Genomic DNA, 22,546 nt, shown 5'->3' on the forward strand with positions numbered 1-22,546 from the left:
ACGAAAATTCACTCTGTATTTTAAGGCCATGGGTGTGTTATAAGAGTAACAGCCAAATTCCACTATTCGATTAATTGGTTTGAATTTCGCGCAAAGCTACTCCAGGGTCATTTGCGTTAGCCGTTCTAAGTTTCCAGTGTAAGACTAGAGGGAAGGCAGCTACTCATCACCACCCACCGCCAACTCTTGGGCTACTCTTTTACCAAGGAATAGTGGGATTGACCGTAACATTAGAACGCCCCCACGGCTGATGAAAATTAGAGACGGTCAAAGCAGGTAGCCCTTGTAGGTATTTGTTTCCAAACTATAATCAGGCTTTATATGTGAGAAAAAATGTACTACTTTGAGACTAACCTACGTTGTTATATTTGTTTTACCTAATTTATTTCTGTAGACTCTGCTTAACTACAAAGAAAATATGTAATGATATATCAAACACATTACATCTGCCATATCTAATAATGTGACGTATTTCGATCAATACCTGTGCTCATCTGTTCTTAATTTTACATATAATTCGGGTGTTCCGTTTTCTTAATACTATCTTAATGACTAATTAAAAAACAAAACAAAATATGCACATTGTTTCATTATAAATTAATAGTTGCTCGATGGTATTACTTTACTAAAAATTATATATTTCCAGTTTCTTTTTGGATAACATTTTGAAATAAACGACGTGCAGTTTTCAGGATAAACGTTTATTTATGTTTTTTTAATTATACAAAGAAATACCTTCTGTGCATTGCTATTAATATACATTTCAACTTGTCTTTTAAAACACTGACTATTATATTCTACTGCTGCCATCTATCAGCCATAAAGGAAATTAAAATACTGGACTAAACGACTTTATTAGAACTTGTAAGTAATCTAATGCTTGGAAACGTAGTCCGTCATAAGTGCTTTAACACATGATATAAAGATCAAAATATTTATAAAAGTTCCACAAATAAACGAGATATAAACACGTTTTTATGAAACCAAGACAAACATGTTTTTGATGTCTGGTCTTAAGTTTTTCGTTTAAATATAAATTTTAACTTTTACCTGTATTATGTAAATTAACTTATTATGTCATGCAAAAGTGCGAGACAACGTCTACACTAAAGACTTCAAATATTTGAGTACAAGTATACGTCGTTATATATAGGTTTAAAGATTGTGAACTGAAAGTGTAAACACAGTTTCTATACTGGACTAGTTAGTGTGAAATGAATAAGTAATTAGCTAGTTAGTCTTGGTGAAAAGTACTATCTGTGTTGTGCCCGTTACAGAGATCTAACTCTGAATTTCTGGATTAAAGCTTTTAAGCTTACTACAAAGTAGACATCAAAAATTGCAATAAGAGAAAAGTTTCTTCGTTAAGAAACTGAATAATTAATCTCCAATATCTACTCCGATTACAAGACATTCTGTGAAGTGAGCAATTATTTTGTAAGATAACCGTAATTTTGGCATATCAGACATGTATACCAATTTATATTGAATTTATCTTTAATGCCGAATGTCACTTAATATTTTCATTATTGGCATTAAAAAGAGATAAAAGTAATTCATATTTATTTTGGGAAATTTCAGCCGACAGCTCGTGATCGTATGTCGTGCCCTCTTTCGTCAGTGACAAGTTATGGGTTTGTTTTTTTTCAATTTCGTGAAAGAACTACAAGATAACTGACTAGCTGCGCTAGCGCCCCCCAGTGGCTCAGCGGTATGTCTGCGGACTAAAATCCGGGTTTCGAGACCCGTGGTGGGCAGATCAGAGATAGCCCATTGTGTAGCTTTGTGCTTAATTCAAAGCAACAACAACCTGCGCTAGCCATCCCTTATTTAGCAGTTAAAGACTAAAGAGCCAACTGTTGGTCTACTTTTTTTTACCAAGGAATAGTGGGCTTCACTGCCACATTATAATGCTCCAATAGCTGAAACGGCGAACATGTTTGGTGGGAGGAGGATTCGAACTCGTGATCCTTGTATTGCCAAGCCATTTTAAAAACTATAAAATAATTACAGAATTTCATTTTGCGATTCCTCTTAACTTTGGTATCGCACGCAATTTCTATAATATATATATACATATTTTATGGTTTTATCACAGCAATTATTATTAGAACACCAATTATTTGGAATGTTGTATGAACTTACTTTTATGGTATGATATGGCGATTAGTTAGTAGAATCATTCGTGGCGGTTAGAAGAATCCACTGATAACTGTCGCTATATACATCATAAACACAGAAAATCTAGGGCACACTTTTTAATTTTTTTTTTCCGATTTGAAGCAGTCATTAAACAACAAGAATATTTTCTCACGTCAAGACGTCCAAGACTTTTGGACAAACTTAGGAAAGTCAAATGTGACTTCTTGTTTACCGCTGTTCATACAAGATTTTTTATTGGCTGATTATCACAATGATAACCAATAATACGAAACAATTCTTTAAAATCCCAACCTCATAGAGAGCTTTCCTAGTTTTTAAAAGCAAAAAAATACTAGTCGAACAACAGGGCTGGGTTTGATTAAGAACAAATTCCAAGCACCTAAAATTCATGTTGATCAACAAACTGAATCACTGTGTGGTGATTAGATTTAGGAAAAGAACAAATAACAGGGTTTAGGAAAAGAACAAATAACAGGTTTTTAGACTAGTTGTCCCCTGGTGGGACAGCGATAAGCTTACGGACTGACAATGTCAAAATCTAAAATTCCATTCTTCGCTGTAGGCACAATGAGATTTTGTTCTAAAAAAGAAACAAACAAACAAAATAGTTTAAATAAAAATGAGCCATTGAATCATTGGAATATTCAACTATAATTCGTATATTTGGGATCTGTATCAATTTATATGCTTATCTAAGTATCGGTCCGGCATGGCCAGGTGGTTAAGTCAAAACATTGACTCGTAACCTGACAATCGTCGGTTCGAATTCCTGTCAAACTAAACATGCTAGCCATTTCAGCCGTGAGGGCGTTATAATGTTACGGGTAATGGCACTATTCATCAGTAAAAAGAAAGCTACACAAGGGTTATCTGCGCTAGCTGTCCCTAATTTAACAGAGTAAGACCAGAGGGAAGGTAGCTAGTCATCATCACCCACCGCCAACTCTTGAGCAACTTTTTTACCAAAGAATAGTGGGATTGCTCCATAACTTTATAACGCCCCTACGGCTGAAAGAACGAACATGTGTTTTTCGTTACGTTTACGTTTGGAACAGGTCCTAAGTCACTTAATATCACACGTTTTACACTTAAACCTAGTGGAAAAGAAACACAATATGATCTCAGCTCTAAGACGTGTGTTATATGTGCAGCGTCTGCGTTATCAATTTATGATGCTATAAATCAAGAATTTTTCTGTCTTTAACTAAAGACATTAACTAAAGCATTAATAATGCTTTATTAGATATACTTGGTTTCTCTTTAAGGTGGTTAAAATAATTTATCTTTTAATAACTAGAAATTTTGTTTTTGAGTTCTCTGTTTAGCAGCCTTAGAACAGGTTAGAGAATTACAACATGTTAAACTTTTTTTTAAAATAGTGAAATTAAATTAAAGATTAATTCTTTTTTGTTCCGTGAGGGACCCTCAGAGTAGTTTCGCGTTACCTTTTGATCGTATTATTTGATGTTTTGTCTTGACAGAGCATTTTAACAGTGACATATCAAGCAAAAGTATTAGACTCGTGTCATATGTAAGAATATTTCTCATGTTATCTGTATAAGCTTAAATTACAAAGTATAACCCAACTACCTTGATCATTTATCAAGGTCTTAATTTAGTAAATATGATGTAAGCCTTAAGATATTTGTAATTTTATAACACCCATTTAATTTAACATAAAACAATGTTTTCCTTTTATTATTTCGAAAATTACATGCAATAGCAGGTTGTAAAATAATAGTTTTATTTATTATTGTTAATTATTATTGGTTCTTAATGGTGTATTAATAAATTAACACTCTGTAGTAATTAACTACATGACTGTGTTTCATGTTTAATTTTTCTTAACTGCAATAGAGCTCAGGTTTTTATAAAGTGTCGTAATTTGTTATAGCTTCTTTCAATCGTACTTTATTATTACAGATAAACAGAATTAAACAGAAATATTTGCACCTCTCATTGATAACAATGAACTGTTTAATTGTGCCTAAACATTATACACTGAAACAATTACCAGTAACTGCAGACCTGTGCCCCGAATATATTTCAACTAAATCATGACATTTATTGTATGTTTGTTTTTTTAAATTTTAACAAAAATTTATGAATGAGATATTTACAGTTCTTGAATTATTTTAAATAAAAATTTGAATGAGTGACAGGCGACAAACATTATCACGTAAAGAAAGAAAATTCGAAGTAATGATGAAAAGTTTTGATGTATTCCCACTTCTTACGTTTAACTTGAAATCTGATTGAGAATTTAACCACAAGATAGACTTTTAACTGTATAATTACTGACTGTAGAGAGTTGAAAACTCTGAGTACAAAATATACATCAATAACTTAACAAGTAATATTGATTAAATATGCATATTGTTGTCACGTGCTCTTGACGTAGTGGTCTTATGTTTCTGGATTCAGATACTTTGTCATGCATTAGACTAATTGTAAAAGATATAAAAACATTCCTTTTGGTTATCTGCTCTTCTGTTGTTTGAGTTGAAATATTAATAACATCTTACAGAAGAATATTATTATTAATGATTATAATAAATATATAATTTCCATTATCTACAAGTATTTTATGTAGGTATTACCTTTCATGTATAATTCAGTTCTCAAAAATAAAAAATGAATCCTTTTGTTGTGACAATTAATGTACAAACAATATCAATAGAGAAAAATTATAGGTTTACTAGCTCGTGCTTGTTTGTTTTTTGTTTGTTTTGTTGTTTTTTTAATTTCGCGCAAAGCTACTCGAGGGCTATCTCCGCTAGCCGTCCTTAATTTAGCAGTTTAAGACTAGAGAAAAGGCAGCTAGTCATCACCACCCACCGCCAACTCTTGGGCTACTCTTTTACCAACGAATAGTAGGATTGACCGTCACATTATAACGCTCCCACGACTAAAAGGGGCGAGCATGTTTGGCGCGACTAGCTCGTGCACAATATCATTTTCTTTTAATTGAAATATTTTGCGATAATTTTCGTACAGACTCGGGATTCGCTAGTTACAAAAATCTTTCTTAGTAAGATCCGCTTGTAACGTATTATCGACATAACGTAGAACATTTGATTTTACACGTGAAGCGAGAAATAAGTGATTCGAATTCTTTCAGAACTTTAAATTTTGTGGTAATGTTATTTAGCATTACTAGATGCCGCCACATTCGTATTAGGTCTGGAAAACGACGCAAAGGGATACGGGTTCATAAAACTTGTTCAGTAAAATTATAAGAGAGAAAAAATAAAATAATGGTTTATTTAAATGAAAACATGGCTGAAGATTAGTGGATGATTTTACATATCATAAGATACGTCAATATCATCGTGGAAACAGTCCTTGTTTCGTAAATAATGATAAACACCGAATATAAAGAATTCACTTTTTTTTTTTTGTAAGATTCGTCATCACATATGAACAACGGTAGAATACATTAATACATTTAGAAGTATAAAACAACAGTGCTGAATATCTCTAGTGTATTATACACTAATTGTTGAAACAGTGCTATTATGACAGTTAAAACAGAAATATATTGTTTGTTTGTAGTTAAACGCAAAGCTACACAATGGGCTATCTGTGTTCTGCCCACTATGGGTATCGAAACCTGGTTTATAAGAGTTGTAAATATGCAAACATTCCGCTGTGCCGCTTGGATGGGAGGAATATTAAACAACTAAAAATAATTCTAAACATGAATAGAATATTGTGTTCAGTCTGTTGAAACAGTACTATTATAGACGTTGAGATTGAAACATGAAACTAAAATCGGCTACACGTGTGAAAAATATCAGAAAACACAAGAATGAAAGATATCAGTGAGGTAAACTCGATTTCTTTCTTCAGTAAATTACATTTTAATTTTTTATAGGTATCGTACACATTAGTTAAGTGAGCATAACCCTCTTAGATTACATTACGTTGTGTCTTGAGGATGATCCTCTTAGATCACATTACGTTGTGTACTGAGGATAACCCTCTCAGATTATAATACGTTGTATCTATTGTCGAACTGTATTCATCCTAATATTAAGCAATATTACGAACAAATTCGACAAATATTGAAACTATTGTATTTTTTATCCTTAATTTTAGGAACAATAATTTTATTGTTATATTATAGAACCAAGACAAGAAAATAGGGCCAACACCATCGCTTATAGAATCTATAAAAAAGTCTAACAATCACATAAAGGTGAATTTGAAGAAACTGTCCCAGAGTAAAAGAAACTCCTTAAAAATATGTGTTGAGCTATAAAACATTTCTTCTGTCATGTATAATGCTTCAATCTTCTATCTTGCATGCTTTCCATGAGCAAACTAGTGTACCAAGACGACGGTTTTTTTCGGTGCCCACTTACCTCACCCAATCGCACAGAAATCTATAGATACTCTCTCCGGCGACATAACGGATATGCTTTTATATGGAATAACATGAATACCTCTATTTTATTTTTCTACTTTCAAGAAATCGGTTTGTATCCATATAACTTGAGTCGTTTTCCCAGGAGGCGATCATACTTGTTTACGATGTTTACTGTTGCCGGGGCATTTGGACGACTTTTGCCACTGAGCTCTGAGTTATTGCAAGCTGTCGTAATTTTCTTACCACTGTTATAAAACGACTTTTTTCGGAGGTCCGTTTCTGGGTGGTTCTGGTGTTCCAAACTGATTCATATTTCTTTGTTTTCCAATCTCATTACGTACTTACCCCCATTTGGAAAATTTTAAATCCCTTATCGATATTTAAAACATGTTTCAGATCTTCCAAGCAATTAATCAATTTTAAGTTTAACATAAATGAACAGAACACTTTTTTATGATTGACAACGCATGCTTTATTGTTAGATTAAAATTACTTTTACCCTGATACCTTTCTAATTACATTCGCATTCTGATATATTTCATGATACGATACTTCCAGTTTGTTTTCCTCCATAAGTTTCATTTCAGTAAAGTTTAAGATAAGCATCAGGAAAATTAGTAGTTTTTTTCTACTAGAGTACATAACTCGGAATATATATAGTTTTTAGACATTTTATAAAATAGCAATCTTTGGTTACGGATGAAACGGTCTGAGAGATCTGGTGCTGATTGGGCGAGCCCCTAGTGGCTCAGCGGTATGTCTGCAGACTTACAACGCTAAAATCGGGTTTCGATACCCGTGGTGAGCAGAGCACAGCTAGCCCATCGTGTAGCTTTGTGTTTAATTCAAAACAACAAATGATTGGGCGGTCTCTTTGTTTCGCCTCCCTCTAGTATAGCGGTAAGCCTACGGATTTACAGCGTTAAAATCAGGGGTTTGATTCCCCTCGGTGGGCTAAGCAGATAGCCTAATGTGGCTTTGCTATGAGAAAAACACACACACACACACTCTTTGTTTCAGTGTGTAACACAATATTAGTTATATACTATTTTGTTAAAGTAATTATTATATAGATACCAGACTGTTACCACTCACTAAAGAAAGTTATATGTGTAAAACTAATGAGAAAATGTTACTAATGTGACTTATTATGTCAATCTGGACTGAAAACTAAAGTCTTTTCAACAGAGAATTTTCAGGCAGTTAAGTAATTACAATTTATTAAAAATACATGGACAAAACCCTAGTTTCCATTGATTACCACTGGTTTTCTGTAATTATGTTTTAGGGTAGGAGCCCCCATTTAGACTTGGTTTAAGGTTTTTCATGTCTCCGTATAATGAAATATATTAATTTAATTTTTAATTTGTTTTTGTGCGACGAAATATAAAATGATATGTAAATTTTAATTTGTTTATGTGCAATAAAATATAACAATTTAATTATTTAATTTGTTTCTGTGCAAAGAAACATATAATTTAATTCTTTAATTGGTTTTTGTACAATGAAATATAAAATTTAATTTTTTAATTTGTTTCTGTGCAATGAAATATAAAATTTAATTTTTTAATTTGTTTCTGTGCAATAAAACATATAATTTAATTCTTTAATTTGTTTTTGTACAATGAAATATAAAATTTAATTTTTTAATTTGTTTCTGTGCAATGAAATATAAAATTTAATTTTTTAATTTGTTTCTGTACAATGAAACATATAATTTAATTCTTTAATTTGTTTCTATACAATGAAATATAACAATTTAATTATTTAAGTGAGGTTTTAATTAAAAACAAATCAAAAGATGGTTATTTATAAGAAAATTATAAGCAGTTCTTTGCGGAAATGAAACCGAATTTTCAAACATTCTAACTGCCCATTTTGTCTTAAATAAAACAAAAATACATTTTGCTCAAAATTATTAAAAATTTCTTGACGCTGTGTGATAAATAAATTCATGACGCATATTTTAATGACACCATACTGGTACGACATAAATATTACACTTATTATTAAGAGATAAAAAGTTATAAAAATGTGTTGTATGCCTTTAGATAAACCACTCAGTTAATCTCTTCACGGCCTCCACTTACTACATCTTTGTTCCCAGTGTGAAGGTTATGGCAAAATGAAACTATTAGAATGCACAGTGTGAAAAGTTTCAAAACCTGAAAGACGTTATTTACATACTAATATACACCTATTCCCTTTCTCACAAAACTAACAACTAGATAGCTTATACAGTGTCCTGGGCCAAACTGGGAAGAAAAGGCTTAACGGAGTACAAAACTGATATTCAATAGACTTTCGTGCGTGTACCATTTATGTCAGTTTCCATCGACAGATACACGTGTTTATGTTAACTCAATAGCTGCCAGCTATCCAAATACACATTGCATTCCTGCATTTGTTCACACCAGCGGGATTAACTTCAAGTAACGTTTCACACTCAGAATCTGGAGACAGCTGATCTTCTGCGATAGGGTTTCATTTTACAAGCTTAGCTTTCTTAATGGTAACTGTTCAACTTTCAAGGTGGAACTGTTTATAATGTAGCAGCTTTTTTATGAATGTTGACTCATGTCAAGTTTATATTCTCACGAGCTCTTTTGTTAATCATATCCCCACGTCTATAGTTAATATCATCAAGATATCCCCACGTCTACAGTTAATATTACCAAGATATCCCCACGTCTACAGTTAATATCATCAAGATATCCCCACGTCTACAGTTAATATCATCGAGATACCCACGCGTCTACAGTTAGTATCATCAAGATATCCCCACGTGTCTACAGTTAATATCATCAACATACCCACGTGTCTACAGTTAATATCATCGAGATATCCCCACATCTACAGTTAATATCATAAATAGTTTACATGGAAAATGTTTGCTTCCCTTAAAGAAATGTTGTTAAGTTATAGTTATAGTGTTAAGATATAGTGTTAAGCTATAGTGTTAAGTTATAGTGTTAAGTTATAAGTTATAGTGCTAAGTTATAAGTTATGGTGTTAAGTTATAAGTTATAGTGTTAAGTTATAAGTTATAGTGCTAAGTTATAGTGTTAAGATATAGTGTTAAGTTATAGTGCTAAGTTATAGTGTTAAGTTATAAGTTATAGTGTTAAGTTATAAGTTATAGTGTTAAGTTATAGTGTTAAGTTATAAGTTATAGTGCTAAGTTATAAGTTATAGTGTTAAGTTATAAGTTATAGTGCTAAGTTATAAGTTATAGTGTTAAGTTATAAGTTATAGTGCTAAGTTATAGTGTTAAGTTATAAGTTATAGTGCTAAGTTATAGTGTTAAGTGCTAAGTTATAGTGTTAAGTTATAAGTTATAGTGCTAAGTTATAGTGCTAAGTTATAAGTTATAGTGTTAAGTTATAAGTTATAGTGTTAAGTTATAGTGCTAAGTTATAAGTTATAGTGCTAAGTTATAAGTTATAGTGTTAAGTTATAGTTATAATGTTAAGTTATAAGTTATAGTGTTAAGTTATAGTGCTAAGTTATAAGTTATAGTGTTAAGTTATAGTTACTTAATTTAAGTAAATCAATTTTACGAAGGAAACTTGTAAAACCCGTTTCTTTCTTTTTTGTTAGGCCCAACATGACCAGGTGGTAGGTGGCGTTCTACTTGTAATCCGGAGGTCGCGGGTTCGAATTCCCGTCACATCAAACATGCTCGCCCTTTCAGCCGTGGGGGCGTTATAATGTACACTCAATCCCACTATTCGTTGTTCAAAGAGTTGGTGGTGGTGGTGGTGACAAGCTGTCTCCCCTCTAGTCTTACACTGCTAAACTAGGGACGGCTAGCACAGATAGCCCTCGTGCTGCTTTGCGCAAAATTCAAAGCCAAACAGAACAAACGAAACCTGTTTTTTGTTGAGCTTAAGTCATGTCCCCATTGCGTACTTCATGCTGTTCTGCAAGACTAGGTTTCATCTTGAAAGTACAGATAGGCAGTCATTCGTAGTATATCCTAATTATATTCTGAATTATTTTTTTTTGTAAAACAATAATGCGATAAAATACATCTGTGTGTTGTAAACAGTGAACAACAAGCGAGAATACCTGAAATATATAATGGATTCTGTGTGATTTGTTTGTTTTTTACCAATATTAATATAAATGTGTTGAGTTTTATTTATATGTAAAACGAGAATTACAAGAGAAAGCATATAAATATTTAAAATGAATATTTATGTCATATTATCAAACAAGATTTGTTACGTTATAATTTTTCAAGGGTTAGTAATTCAATTTAACGCGTTTAACTTGTCTTAATTAACGCTCTGACAGAGGAAAAATATCCGAGAATTTCATTAATATAAACATTGCCAGATGAGTTAATTTCGTGAACTGACTTAACTCGAAAATTCTACACTTAAGAACTTTGTACATTATAAACGAGATAGTTGTCTTAAGAAGCTATTTAAAGAAACTTTTGAGATTTCTTTGAGTGTAGGCATTCTTAATCTATTGAAAACTGTTTGGTTGAAAATCACAACTTCCCCTTGTTTATTAATTTATCAACGTTTTGTAATCTGACAAAGCTAATTAAAATGTTGCAGATGTTAATTAGATACAGCTTTTATTGACATATCCCAGTAAAAGTTATATTTAAATTAATAACACTTTCTTCCTTCTGGGTTTTATAATTCACTATTTATCTAACCACACTTTATTATATACGAAGTGAAATAAATACATCAACTCACCGGCGCCTCGGGTCGTCTTTGTTTCCTTGCTGTTCACTTCCCATCGTGGTGTGATCCTGACCTGTAGCAATCTAACTGCACGACTTCGGTTAAACCCTGACGTATGACAGGCTCAGATTAATAATTGTTACCCGTTCTAGGGACTGTAGGGCAATAACGCCCTGCTTACTTCTTCTGATTAGAGTTAATTGGCTGACAAACCGTTTCATACATCCTGCTAATGGGTAAGTAAATGAAGATATTGATTTCTCGAGGGGTGTGCGATGAAACGAGGTAACGTGATCATGAGAGACGCATCCCCTTGAAAATTTCCCCTTGAAAAGTATACAAGTAGGCGGAGTGGGTATACGAGAATAGCCTAAGAGAATCCGCTATAGATTAACAGCTATAGTCATTTAATCGTAAAGTTTTATTTAAATCAGAAAAGAATTCAGTGGAAGACTTCGTGCTATTATGAACAGCTTGAAGGATGTTGTCCCATGTAGTTAAATTAAAGACTTGTTTCTTTTGTTTAATTTTAAGCTTCGTTATGTATACATTGATTTGAGGAAAACGAAATATTGTTTATAAATTATGCATTTCGTTATTTTAATGGAACAAACCTTGGGAGTTCACTAAAATAACGTAATCTGAGGGTCGCAGGTTCGAATCTCACTCACACCAAACATTCTCGCCCTTTTAGTCGTGGGGGCGTTATAAATTAACGGTCAATCACACCATTCGTTGGAAAAGAGCAGCCCAAGAGTTGGCGGTGAGTGGTGATGACTAGCTGCCTTCCCTCTAGTCTTACACTGCTAAATTACAGACGGCTAGCGCAGATAGCCCTCGTGTAGCTTTGCACAAAATTCAAAACAAACCAAACTATAAACATGAACAAAAAATGTACTTGTCATTTTGTCAACAGTTTCAAAAGATAAGTTTCATTATTTGTCCATGCCTTTCTTAGATTTATGATGATTGAGCGAAAATACGCGCGTATAAAGAAGACAACCTGATCGAATAAATAAAAATTCCAAATACCTGATAAATCGAACACAATTAGACCTAAAACGTAAGCACTAGATCTTCGGTAGTAATTCTTATGTCTCCCAGATGAGCAACAGTTTGTCTATGGACATGCAATGCTAAAAATCCCTGGTTCGATTCTCTGTAGTTGACACACCATATAGTCCATTATGTCGTTGCTATAAAATATAGAACCCACCACATATCTTCGGTTTCGTTATTTTTTTTTAACATATGTTCAAATTATGTCATCTTCCTTATATATATTGAAGGTTTGTCTGGTTTATACCTTATCCAGCTAATGTCATCTTCTATATATATATTGAAGGTTTGTCTGGTTTATACCTTATCCACCTAATGTCATCTTCTATATATATATTGAAGGTTTGTCTGGTTTATACCTTATCCACCTAATACCATCTTCCTTATATATATTGAAGGTTTGTCTGGTTTATACCTTATCCAGCTAATGTCATCTTCCTTATATATATTGAAGGTTTGTCTGGTTTATACCTTATCCACCTAATACCATCTTCCTTATATATATTGAAGGTTTGTCTGGTTTATACCTTATCCAGCTAATGTCATCTTCTATATATATATTGAAGGTTTGTCTGGTTTATACCTTATCCACCTAATACCATCTTCCTTATATTTATTGAAGGTTTGTCCGGTTTATGCCTTATCCAGCTAATGTCATCTTTCTTGTATTTATTAAAGGTTTGTCTGGTTTATACCTGATCCAGCTAATGTCATCTTCTATATATATATTGAAGGTTTGTCTGGTTTATACCTTATCCAGCTAATGTCATCTTCCTTATATTTATTAAAGGTTTGTCTGGTTTATACCTGATCCAGCTAATGTCATCTTTCTTGTATTTATTGAAGGTTGTTCTGATTTATACACACATAAAAATGCTATATTTATTTTATATTAATGTTTATGTCCCTTAGAGATCTTTTGTTGTTCTAGTCCTTTTTGTTTGTACGTTGTTAAGTACAAAGTTGCACAATAGATTATCTGTTCTCTACCCATAACGGGTTTCGTAACCAGTATTTTAACAGTATAAGCCTTTAGACTTGTTGGTGTGCCACTGGAGGACCATCTCGGTTTGATAAAACTATATTGGTTATCTCATATAGTTATTTTTGTTATTTTATTTCAATGACGCTTAATAAAAGTAGATATTCTCTCAGGTTTAAGAATTTAACACAGTTATACTATGCCCTATTTTGTATATTCTCAATAAATATGAAACGTCATTATGATTGTGAATATAATACAATTATATCATTACCTATCATGTGTACTCTTAACGAACAGACCCTACTTACACATATTACACACGTTACACACACATGTTACACACGTAAACGTTTCCTTTCCTTTCTAATATTGTGTGCATTTATTATAAAATAAAGAAATTATTTCAGATTACATATTTTTCAATCTCTCTAACATCAACTACCAGCTATGTTTGTAGAGCGATTAAGATAATCATGAGTGTATATTTAAAACTTAAGTATTTGTGTTAAGTGCTAAATCTACTTGCCCAAAGTATTCTGAGTTCAAGAAGTAATATTAAAAAACGGTGTGATTTTTAGATACGCACAAACCTTTATATTATTTTGACCAACTGTATATTTTTACTTAGGTATAGTATTGATCTGTGTTTCATAGACATATAAGAGTGAGCTAAGAGAGAGTCTAGTGTGTACTTAGTCTGAGATTTGAACGTTGCTACAAGCAAGACTGACTGCTAAACATAAGGTTTCACTCATAACTAAAAGTGACTGGTGTATAGGAAACGCTTTGATTATGAAGTGCTAATGTTATTTCTTCCTCAGGAAACTTTAAGCAGGCTTCTCGACTATGATTTATTGCTTTAAAAATATCAATTTCCTGCTGAACCACGTGGACTCTGCAACACCAACGATGAAGGAAACTGAACTCATGCATACACTAGAGAAATCATTTGCCATTACTAACGATCAAAAGTTTGGAAAACGTTTATATTAAACATTAAATGAACTTATATAAACTGGTCCTCAGTCCACTTGAAGTATATATTAGATACAACATGACACATGTTCAGGGAGAAATTTCGAGTTGTTTTTATTTTTCAATGTAAAATGATACCAGTATATATATATTAAATGGTGCAATTTCTTGCCTGTTTAAATTACTTGAAAACCAGAAACTGTACTGCTAAATTACATGTTTTCCTTTGTTGCTATGTTTCACTTTGTAGATTGTATATATATATATATAATATTATTAGTCAAATCAGTGTTATGTAATATACAATGCTTTTAAAACTTAAATCTCCATTTATGTTTGTATTATTCGAAAGGCCCACATGAAAATAGCGCACAAGTTGCTTACTTCAGACACACAGGCTTAGTTTAATGAGATAAAACATCCACTGTGTTAGTGAAATCAAATGGAAGTACGTTACTTCAATTTGACATTTCAAGTCGCCTTACTAGAAAATAGTTCTATCTGGAAATATTACATTGTATATAAAAATGTATGTATATGACACATCGCTGTGGAACCAAAGCCCTGCGAAGACAGTAGATACGAAAACAGTGTCTTTGTATGAAAGTAATTTATACATTTGAATAGAAAGAAAGACAACAAAATTACTAATGAATGCGATGCTGAAATACAAATACACGTTTAAAATAAACACCGTTGGACTCCAATGACATCTGGACTGGGTTATAATTTATTATGAATTATTTTCTATCCGTTGCAGGTGAAACAGAGAGTGTTGATGCAATATGTGTTGTTCTTTTTTCTTAAACACGTGTTTAAAATTTGAATTGTTTTCAGAAAAGAAACATCACAATCTGTACACACAGAGCCGGTATTCCCTCTCTACCCCCTCTCACACACTGATTCTATTGTATTAGTGCTCTCTCTGAGTCAACTTGTATTGTCCAGCGGAAGGATATGTTAAACATAACTATACATTCGGAGTGTAAAATGAAAACAGTACTTTAAGGAAAAAATTATAATAGATTCAAAGCCAATCTAAGAGAACAACAGTCTGTAAAAACTTTATTTAAAGTTATTTTTGTCTCATGGATTCAGTTGGAGTTTCCCACAATTTTTAATTATCGTCGGAGTGTCTTTTTATATTAGAATTTTCTAGAAGTATAAACTTAATGAACATGCATACATCGTTGATTTGTTACTATGCTGTTCACACGAACTGTTAGAGTGCGTAAAACATTAGGACAGTGGAGAAAGTCATCACGCGGGATATTAACGTTTTGATAGTGAATGTTACTGCGTAAATAGTTCAAATAAGGTTGGGAGTAATTCATCTGTTGGAGTAATAAATTATTCTTCAGTAAGCAAATTCAACATCGTTTGTCACACACAAAGCGTATGAGTTAAGCCTAAAAGGAGAAAGTTGCAAAAAAAATCGCATAAGAGGTTATGGAATTGTTATAAATTAAGCCATTAGAAAGCCGTTAGTTTTATTAAGGCGGAAGCAGACGTTTACGATAAGTCCATGAAAGACACGTTAGTTTTGCAGTATCACGGCTGGCTGCCAAGTAAACCAGCAGTGGAACAGAAGTAATGGCGACCTATATCGTAGGCGGGAACTCCTTTTGTGGATCCAATGGGCCTCAGCTTATAAATCTGTCGACTGATACAATGCGCTAGTCCTTTCACTTCTAGTCTCAGCTGAACTTTTCACGTAGTTAATATTATAAACAGTTGCTGAGCGTTAAGAAGCTAGGGATTGACTGTGGAGTTTACCTTCCTCCATAAATCCCAATAATGGAACGTAAATTGTAGACCATTAAAACGGCATTACTAGAGAAAGTGATAGAGTTGGCTGCTTGGGAAATAAGGTAGCTTGCTGGACTTCGCAAATTAACGATGTATTAAATCATTTCTAAATAGCAAATGGCTCCACGAGGAAAGAAACGACATAGAAATAGATTCAAGACGCTTGTGATATTATGATATAAAAATTTTACAATCGACTTGATATGAACATGTAATGCGTGTTGCGCATGTGAAACAACGGGTCTGGTATCAACGCGTTTCAGTATATCAAAAAGTACAAAATAACATCTATTATTCTTATATTCTATTATTATATTCTACTATTCTTATTTACATTATTATGAAGAGTAAAGACCACAAAATGTAGAATTATTTATTTATTTATTCGCAATTTCTTGTTTAAAGACTGAACAAAAAACTCAGTTACCAGTTTTTTTATAACTGTTAAAAATGTTTGCATTACAAATTATAACTTTAACCCAACAAAACTATACGTTTTAACTTTAACCCAACAAAACTATACGTTTTAACTTTAACCCAACAAAACTATACGTTTTAATTATTGTTAATAAAGTACACTGTTCAGGTGTACGATGTCACACGAACGTGATATGCATCAGTTAATACTCAGCCGGACAAAAGTTAATTCACGCCAAACCACAGATTCCGTCTTTCAGACACGATTTGGACTGAAGTACAAAGCTGTGGTGAATTCAGCGAATTTACAACGCTGAAATCAGAGGCTCGATTCCCTTCGGTGGGCTCAGCAGATAGCCCGATGTGGCTTTGCTAAAAGAAGACACACACAATCGTGAATTCAGATGAAGTAAAGCGACCATCTATTTGTAAGTTTATTAACATATCTGAGCCCTCTCTATATACATGTGAAAGGGTATTGATTTGAATAGTAATATCTCAATTAACATACTAAATACCAGTTTTGTAGGCAGTAATGTAATACATAGCACAGTTTAATCACGTATCTTTTGGCTGAAAGGGTTACAAAACTGTTTACGATTTAGACCTATCAGCCAAAGATGCTACGTACCCTCTATATACATCAACGGAACATTCCTCTCAGGTATGTGCTAAGAATACCTCATTGAAATTCAGTATTATCTATGTTACGTCTAGCTACGAATGACACTAATATAGCTTTGTAAAAGCATAGGTCAGGCCAGTTTAAAATGTATTTTACTGTAACTAACATAAAGTTTAAATTTCTAGTTCAAAATTTGTTCGCTAATGTTTAGGTGATCATTTCTCTCAGAATTGTGATGCTTGTTGTTTTCAAATTTTTCAACACTTGTTTTTTGAGTATTAGAAATTGGACTACAAAGTCGCCACGTAATTTCACTTGAGATATCAGGCTCAATGGTAACTAAACATACCGTTAGGGTTGTAATTGACATGTCTTGCGGTACGTTAAAAAAAAAATCCTTTGGAAACTGATTTTATTAGAAACATTTTAACATTTCTGCTAAAAGTTTGTTTTTTTTTGAATTTCGCGCAAAGCAACACGAGGGCTATCAGCGCTATCCGTCTCTAATTTAGCAATGTAAGACTAGAAAGAAAACGGCTAGTCATCACCACCCACCGCCAACTCTTGAGCTATTCTTTTACCAACGAATAATGATTGTAACATTATAACGCCCCCACGGCTGAAAGGGCGAGCGTGTTTGGTGCGACGGGGATTCGAACCCGCGACCCTCAGATTACGAGTCGAGCGACTTAACCATCTGGCCATGCTTCTGCTAAAGAAGCCTGAAGGGTTATTAAAACGGAAACATTTTTTAACATTTCTGCTAAGGAAGAAGGAAGGGTTAAAAACGGGTTTCGTTACCTATGGTTGGCACAGCACAGATAGACCATTTAATAATAACTAAATATAAAAGTTTCAGTACGTTGAATACATGAAAATACAAGAACTTAAATAATAATGCAATTTAATTGTTATTTTGAAATAATACTTTATTAGAAAAATTAAATGAAATATAATTTATAAAATTATTATAGCAAACTCTCATTGGTCAGGGGGTTAAAGCACTCAACTGCTAAGCCGAGGGTCGCGCGTTCGAATCCCTATCATACCCCACATGCACGCCCTTTCATGCGTGAGGGCGTTATAATGTGATGGTCAATCCTATTATTTTTTAGTTAAAAAAGTAACCCAAGACTTGGTAGTTGATGGTGATGACTAGCTAGCTGCCTTTCCTTTAGTCTTACATTGTTAAATAAGGGACGGCTAGCGCAGATAGTCCTCTTGTAGCCTTGCACGAAATAAAAAAAAGTAAGATCACATTTCATTTACACATACTTCTGTCCTAAACGCTTAGATTCTTGTTTTAAATGTGGTGTTTGTTGATTCATGTATTTTACACAGTAATAAAAGGCGTATCTTTGAAAAATAAAACCCATGTTAAGAACATAAACTATATCTTCACGTAAATCAAGCTTGCACGTGGTTATGAATGTTCCACGTAAAACCACTTAAGAGAAGGTAAGATAGCTTAATATATTTCATAATTTTAAACTAACTATGATGAACTACGTCTGATATTTACCTGCATATTAAAAAGAACACACAGAAACAAATAGATAATTACATGAATATTAAAAAAAAATAACCTGATTCTGTGATTGATGTAGCTACACAGATATTGTGTTTGGAAGATTATGAAGGAACAGGTAAATGTTGAGGTGACTAAAACGTAGAGCGACCTCTGGTTTCTGATAGTTACCAGTATAGTTGACGGTCTTGAATTTCTGCGTCGTCGTTTTAAGCTTCAAGACCTGAGTGTAATGTAGGGTCGGCTATTTTATACACTGAAGTAAGGACAGTCTTCAATGTAGGGTCGGCTATTTTATACACTGAAGTAAGGACAGTCTTCAATGTAGGGTCGGCTATTTTATACACTGGAGTAAGGACAGTCTTCAATGTAGGGTCGGCTATTTTATACACTGGAGTAAGGACAGTCTTCAATGTAGGGTCGGCTATTTTATACACTGAAGTAAGGATAGTCTTCAATGTAGGGTCGGCTATTTTATACACTGAAGTAAGGACAGTCTTCAATGTAGGGTCGGCTATTTTATACACTGAAGTAAGGATAGTCTTCAATGTAGGGTCGGCTAATTTATACACTGAAGTAAGGACAGTTTTCAATGTAGGGTCGGCTATTTTATACATTGAAGTAAGGTCAGTTTCAATGTAGATTTGGCTATTTTATACACTGAAGTAAGGATAGTCTTCAATGTAGGGTCGGCTAATTTATACACTGAAGTAAGGACAGTTTTCAATGTAGGGTCGGCTATTTTATACATTGAAGTAAGGTCAGTTTTCAATGTAGATTTGGCTATTTTATACACTGAAGTAAGGATAGTCTTCAATGTAGGGTCGGCTAATTTATACACTGAAGTAAGGACAGTTTTCAATGTAGGGTCGGCTATTTTATACATTGAAGTAAGGTCAGTTTTCAATGTAGATTTGGCTATTTTATACACTGAAGTAAAGATAGGTTTTTCAATGTAGGGTTGGCTATTTTATTTTCTGAAGTGAGTATAGTTGTAGGGTCGGTTGTTTAGTTATAAGCTTGCATATTCTATGCTGAGCGTATAATAACCTTTGTTGAGGCAAAGGTGGCGTGTTATGCTGCAAATAACCACTAGATGGGGTATTCCTACCATACCAAGGGTACATCTTATATCCCACATTGCAGCCTGTGTTCTAGTGTTCTTTTTAATTTACACATCTTTTTTGTTGTGGTTGTTAGCGCTGGTTATGGTAATTAATGTTTTTTCCATCACAGGTTTGGGTTTACTGTATTTTTCCTTCAGTTGTTAATATTTGCCTAACTGTTGAAATGTATATGTATTAAGTGTAGAGAACAGGTTGTTCATGCAAAAAGAATTTGGACAAACTGGATGTTAATATAGAGGTTGGATGAATTATTTATTGATGTAGTGATTGGGTGATCTGTATGTAGTGTTGGTGAACTTGATGTTTATGTGCAGGTTGAGTGAACTGGATGTTGGCTAGAGATCAGATAAACTAGATGCTGATAAAGTGGCTGAATTGGAAATTTTTGTAGAGTTTGATTTGTTTTGAATTTCGCGTAAAGCTACACGAGGGCTATCTGCGCTAGCGGTCCATAATTTAGTAGTGTAAGACAAGAGAGAAGGCGGCTAGTCATCACCACCTACCGCCAACTCTTGGGCTACTCCTTTACCAACGAATAGTGGGATTGACCATCACATTAAAACGCCCTCCATGGCTAAAAGAGCAAATACGTTTGGTGTTATGGAGATTCAAACCTACGCTCCTTAAATTACGAGTAGAGTGCCTTAACCACCTGGCCATGTCGGACATCTTGTAGAGACTGAGCAAACTGAATGTTGATTGGCTAATCGGATGTTAAAATTGTATTACGTTTATAATAAATATTTAACATTTTAGGATCCAATAAAATAATATGAATGAAACTTTTTTTGTTGTTGTTTTTACGCACACAACCCCCCCCCCAGTGGCTCAGCGGTATGTCTGCGAACTTACAATGCTAAAAACCGGGATTCGATACCCGTAGTGGGCAGAGCACAGATAGCCCATTGTGTAGCATTGTGCTTGATTAAAAACAACAAAACAACAACTTAAAGCACACAACATTGAGAGTTTACCTGACTTGAGACACAGAGCAAATAATATTTGTATTTTCTCAACCATGGAAGAGGGTTGCACTTATATACATGACAGACAATAGCGGTGGGTTGAGTTATAACTAAAATATATCAAGTGAGAATATTTCAACTAAATTTTATATCTGTGGTCCCATGAGTTACAGAAAGTAAAGTTATTTTAACTTCTTGGTTAAAGCTCTTAGCGATGCATCAGTTTTGTAACCTCGTTTTCTCATCCAGATGTGATTTCAATGGAAGGTCTTAAACCAGTTATGTTATAACTTCAGATAGTACGTTAAAGTAATACTAAACAAATATAGTTAAATTTGACAGAATCAGAGTAAAATTAATATAAACTTACTATTAGAGAAAAGCGCCTATTTAAAGGAAAATTAGATACAAACTTGTATAATAACCTTCAAAGTCCTTGTACGATACGACGAATTCATCAAAGAGGCTGAAAAACCACATCGACAAGAATACATTTAGAAATATGAAGCGAGCTTTAGTAACAAAGTTATGCAACTGAAAGGACGTATTTGTTATTGTTATGTCAAAATAAGATATCGAATTGATGAATAGTAGAATACATCGTGTATATATTTGTTCCCACACTTACTGTCATATTAAACTACACTGCCATCTGGTTTGTTTAGTATAACCATTTGCAGGAAACCTTCGCAAAGATTTGGTTTAGAAATGGCGTGAATAGATGATTGGTTGAGGCTTCACATTCACAAAATAAACGTATTCGTCTCTCCTAACTTAATCCCCGTTTCTAATTATGACACAAAGTAAACTATACGTTGTGTGGCTACAGTTCTCTCTTTTCCGCTTCCTCGACTTACATTGTGTACCATTTGCTGGTTCAGAAAACAGGAGTTTAATACCATTCTAATAGCAGATCCTATACAGTTTCGGGTTTTACCTCCTTTTAGACAACGTTTAGACAAGCACTAATCTCTACACAAAGCATAAATTCAAACCTAGAGTAAGCACTGCCACTAAGCCGGTGGCTACTTCCCGTTTTGTGTGCAGGTGGTCTGAGTTCTTTGTGCACGTGACCGCAACTGAACTTGACTATTTTTTTTTCAACTTTCGGGCTATGCACTTCACAATCCAATAAACAGGACTCCACAGTAATCTATATCGTTCTTTAGCGAAGAACTGCTTTTAAATACGGTCTTTTTTTATGATTACTGGTTGTGCTTTTGTGGTCTAAATCGTATGTTACACAGATAATGTAACTTACTTAAAAAATACAGGACAGCGAATTCGACTTAAGTTTAACGATGCAACCGAAAGGAACGCAAGTCTTGTTTTTGAAATACAAAAATAGACACATTAACGATTCGAAAGGAATGATTAGTCAATGAACCTGTGTGTTTTCTTATCTGCTGAGCCCACCGAGGGGAATCAAACCCCTGATTTTAGCGTTGTAAATCCGTAGACTTACCGCTGTACTAGTGGCGGGCATCAATGAACCTAATAATATCATTTACCCTTTTGTTAGAACGAAATATATCATGATATTCCTCAGAAGTCTGTAAAAACTTTAGCAATTTGGGGCATTTAAACCATAGACACACCTATAACAATTAGTCCCAAATTGTTTCACTAATGGTTGGCAGATAATACAAGTGTACATATATGACAGTATTCTTTAACACAAAATGTTTAATGTTTAAGTCAACTCTACACAAATCAAAGCTTGCCTTAGTATGACAGTATTCTTTAACACAAAATGTTTAATCTTGAAGTCAACTCTACACAAATCAAAGCTTGCCTTAGTATGATAGTATTCTT

This window comes from Tachypleus tridentatus, chromosome 7, assembly GCF_004210375.1.
Source record: "Tachypleus tridentatus isolate NWPU-2018 chromosome 7, ASM421037v1, whole genome shotgun sequence".
Classification (NCBI taxonomy): domain Eukaryota; kingdom Metazoa; phylum Arthropoda; class Merostomata; order Xiphosura; family Limulidae; genus Tachypleus; species Tachypleus tridentatus.